We start from the raw sequence: 4,983 nt of genomic DNA on the forward strand, positions 1-4,983 counted from the left end.
TTGGAGGAACGGTGTCTCCCAGCTGCTCGCAGGACGGTCGGCTGGACCCTTTTCTTTTCCTCGGAGGTCACAGGATTAGGGCTCAGTCTGGGTACAGCCTGGGCAGCAAGGAGCCAGGCACAGAGTGGCTGAGAATCTGCTCTGTTAGCCCCTCACCACGTTCACCAGCAGTATCCCAAACACCCATGATGAATGGTCTCCATGAGGGGTGGTTTCGCCCAGTGCTGAGATATAGTCATCTCTGGAGTGGGTCCCTACTGGCCATTATCTGCCGGTCACTGGGCATGGAAATTTAAAAAAAAAATTGGCTTCTCTGTGCCATCCATTCTCCTGTTAAAGAAGCATCGCCCAGGGCTCCCCACACCTGCGTGAATGGGTGGCAGGGGCTGCTGATAACTTTCTATCCATTTATCAATTACTGATATGAAATCACGACAGGCTTTGCTTCTCTCCCTGTTTTCAAAACTGGAGGAACTGCAGGTTTTGGAGGGAAACCTGCTGCTGTGAATCCCTCTCAGAAGAAGTGGGTGAGGGAGGAGGAAAGGACTCTGGCCTCATCCCTCCTGAGCCGTGTTTTTGGTTTCACTCAGACCAGTGTTAATCGAGAGACACTTCAAGGAAGAACATGCAGTGACTCCAGATTAACGTGGGGGCAAATAAAATCAGGATATGTCTCTGTTTGACTTTGTCTCTCTCTCTTCTCGGGATGTTAGCGTTGAGCTTCCTGGGTGAGATGCTGCTGCCTGCATTGTGATCTGGGAGCCCAGTCTGAGCAGCTGCTGCTCCCCCGGTGGGGTCTGGGCTTGGGAGTGAGTTGGAGTGAAGCTTCCTTTGTTCCCAGGCAAGGTGAGGACTTTCTCCAGCTGTAATTAGCTCCATGTGCCAGCCCTAGGCTCTGCCCACACCAGCATCTGAGCCAGATACTCCAGGTGATTGATAGAGACCTCAGGGAACGTGCTGGGTATGAAAGTGACTCTGCACAAATAGCCCCTCCTCACCACACATCTCTCCTCCCCTTAGGAATTGCAGGAGCCGATCCAGCCATAGGAGGGCAGAGCGAACACCCAGGAATGGCTGTCCATCTGCCAGAGGGGGAGGGCCAGGAGATGGGAAACGCAAGGAGAAAAGGGAAAGAGAGATTGATGGGGCAGTGGCAGATTTTGTTACTGGGAGGGTTTCAAAATGTCTCTATTTACTGCTAGTGGGGTGGGCTGGGACAGTGGTGTAACAAAATGACCAAATATTTCCTCAGAATAGAACATAGAATTGTAGGGCTGAAATGAACCATGAGAGGTCATCTAGTCCAGCCCTCCAACGTTGAGGTGTTTGCCCAACCTGTCCTTAAAAACCTCCAATGATGGATAAATACCGGAGAGGGAGAGGAATTATTTAAGCTTAGTACCAATGTGGACACAAGAACAAATGGATATAAACTGGCCACCAGGAAGTTTAGAGTTGAAATTAGACAAAGGTTGCTAACCATCAGAGGAGTGAAGTTTTGGAATAGCCTTGCAAGCGAAGCAGTGGGGGCAAAAGATCTATCTGGCTTTAAGATTAAACTCGATAAGTTTATGGAGGAGATGGTATGATGGGATAACATGATTTTGGTAATTAATTGATCTTTAAATATTCATGGTAAATAGGCCTAATGGCCTGTGATGGGATGTTAGATGGGGTGGGATCTGAGTTACCCAGGAAAGAATTTTCTGTAGTATCTGGCTGTTGAATCTTGCCTATATGCTCAGGGTTTAGCTGATCGCCATATTTGGGGTTGGGAAGGAATTTTCCTCCAGGGCAGATTGAAGAGGCCCTGGAGGTTTTTCGCCTTCCTCTGTAGCATGGGGCACGGGTCACTTGCTGGAGGATTCTCTGCTCCTTGAAGTCTTTAAACCACGATTTGAGGACTTCAATAGCTCAGACATAGGTGAGAGGTTTTTCGCAGGAGTGGGGTGGATGAGATTCTGTGACCTGCGTTGTGCAGGAGGTCAGACTAGATGATCATAATGGTCCCTTCTGACCTTAGTATCTATGAATTTATGATGATTCCACAACCTCCCTTGGTAACCTATTCCAGAACTGAACTAGCCTTCATTACAACTCAGTCACAGGGCTGGCTCGGATTCAGTTTGTGATCCACTATAACCCCCAGATCCTTTTAAGTAGTACTGCTCCCACCTTTTCTCAGATTTTTGAACATGGATATAAAGTGTTTGCAAATGTTGCCCAATTCCTCTCTATTCATTTATCAAATATTGATGTGAAATACACACAGATTTTACCTCATATCAACAACTGATATAAAATCCCTCTGATTTTCCACTTTCCTCTCTATAATTTGCATAATGGATCCAAAATGCCTCCAATTTGCACCCTTTTTCTTTCATTTCAGAACATTGATCTCAAAACTCAGGTTTTCCTCTTCTGTGTTATCAAATGTCAATTAGAAATCCTCTTGGGTTTGGGGCTGTTCCCCATGTTTCTAAATCCCAGCAACTTCTCCTTCCTTGGGGGGAACCTCTGGCCCTGAGTCGTTCTTCATCCTGGAGGTTGCAGGGGGTTAAATTGCCCAGTGATCACCTTTCCCCTCCCCTTTGAGAATCATTTGTTCCCCGCTGTATCTCTGTTAAAAGGTTTGCTGATGAAAGAGACCAGCATATCTTTAATACACATCAAAGCCAGAGGCCTCCCCCTGTCTGGGGGATCAGTGGTTCCCAGCTGGTACCAGGAGAGTTGGTTGGACCCTTTTCTTTTCTCCAGCTGGCACGGGATGAGGAGGTCACTCTGGGTGCAGCGTGGGTCTAGAAGTATCCCACACAGCATGACAAATGGTCTCTGTAAGAGGTTGCTTCCCGCCATGCTAAGATGTAGCCACCTCTGGGGTGGATGCATGGTGGCCATTATTTGCTAGTGACAGAGCATGGAAATTTCTTATCTATTTTGCAAAAAGAAAAGGAGTACTTAGAGACTAAGGTGCCACAAGTATTCCTTTTTGTTTTGCGGATACAGACTAACACGGCTGCCACTCTGTTACCTATTTTGGCCCTCCATGCCTTCCATTCTCCTGTTAAAGAAGCATCCCCAAGGGCTCCCTTTGCCTGTGTGACTGGCCAGCAATAACTTTCTGGTGATAACTTTCTGTCCATTTATCAGACCCTGTGAGGTAACACTGTTGCTGGTGGGTGGGGGATGCGTGTCTGTGTGGGGAGATTGCAACTGGAGCTGAAGGGGCATTGTGGAAGGGGGAGGCCTTTGGGTGACTGGGCAGGGGGTACCCTAGTCAGGTTGGTGGGTTCTGGAGGTTTGAGGTTTCGGGGGGTGGTTCTGATGTGCCCAGTGCTAAGGCTATGGGTCCTGGTGGTGGGTATTGCTGGGAGCTTGTTGGCTGCAGAACAGCGGGGGTGGGCGTTTCTTCAGGGGTGGGGCAGGGGGTTAGAGGGTACCTGGTGCTGTGCCAGGGGCTCTGTCTGGGATTCACCTGCTGGCTCCTGGGATCGTTGCCATGCCCGGTGCACAGAGCTGGGACGGGGGGAGGATGCCAGGCAAATGGGGTGAGGGGTCCTGCTGTAAAGCATCAGGGGATCCCAGGCAAATGGAATGGCAGATCCTGCTGAAGGGCAGGTGGGGATCCTAGGCAGGCAGTTGAGGACTGAGTTCCCAGCAGTCCCTGGCTGTTGGGGACTCTTGGTGGAGGGAACCCTTTGGGATTCTCAGACTGGCAGTGAAGGTCTGGTGGGGCTCTGAGTGGTATTTGGGGTCCCTTGCCAGGGACTCTGGGGGCTGGGTCCCAGGGAATATCTGGTGAGATCCTGGCTGGGGGTCTGGGTACTGGGGGGGTGTCTGGGGGCTGCTACTAACCATGCTCCTTCTCCCTGATCAGCTTGTGCCAGAATCCTGGCTCCAAGTATTGCCCAACGTTTCCCGGCCATGCCCAGTCACAGTGATAACTTTCTATCCACTTATCAAACACAGATTTTGCTTTTCTCCTCTCTTGAAAACTGCAGGAACTTCCGGTACTGTTGCGAAAATTCGTGCCCCTAGTCCTTGTCCTAGATCCGGGGGGGTGAGGGAGGTGGGAAGGCGATTAGCATTGCCACACAATGATCTCTTCCACAGCGTTCTGGACTCATTCTTTCTGAAATCTGGTTTAATTGAGACCATTGTTAATCCAGAGTCCCTGTATGGAAAGACAAGGAGTGACTTCAGACGAACAGTGGGGCAAATGAGATTAGCAAGTCTCCCTGTGCGGAAGTGCTCTCATTAGCTGCTCTCCCCAGAGAGCTAAAGGAGGGAAGGCTGCTGAAACGCTCTGTCCCGCTCTGCTCATGATATTGGGGTTCAGCTTCCTGGGTCAGACGCTGCAGCCTCTATTGTGATCTGGGAGACCAGGCTTAGCAGCTGCTGCTCCCCCAGTGGGGCTTCTGTGCTGGAAAGTGACCTTAATTAAAGCTCATTCTCTGCGGGCCCAGGTGATGACTTTCTCCAGATGGTACTAGCCCTATAGGCCCTATTAATACTAAATTCTGAGCCAGAGACTCCAGGTAACTAAAAGAAACCAAGGGAAAATGTCGGGATCTGGCATTAAAATGACTCTACAGAAACAGCGCCCCCCCCATTTCTCCTCCCATTAGCAATTGCAGGAGCAAATCCAGGGGTGAAAGTAACGGTACGCTGGAGTCCTGAGTGGGGCATGGCCTCAACTGGAAGAAGTGGGGCCTTTAAATCAAGACCAAGATTTAAAGGCCCCGGGGCTCCAGCTGTGGCTGGGAGCCCCAGGGCCTTTAAATCACCCAGGAGCTACCAGCTGCAGAGGCGGTTGAGAGCCCCGGGGCTCAGGGGCGAATTAAAGGGCCCGGGGCTCCAGCCACCGCAGAGCTCTGGGCCCTTTAAACCACCACGGGAGCCCTGCCACCGCTACCCTGGGGATCCAGCAGTGGGGCTTGGGGGGCGCTTTAAAGGGTTCCCATCCACTTTTGCTTCCTCTAC

Source organism: Lepidochelys kempii, chromosome 28 (assembly GCF_965140285.1).
Source record: "Lepidochelys kempii isolate rLepKem1 chromosome 28, rLepKem1.hap1, whole genome shotgun sequence".
NCBI classification, from domain to species: Eukaryota; Metazoa; Chordata; order Testudines; family Cheloniidae; genus Lepidochelys; species Lepidochelys kempii.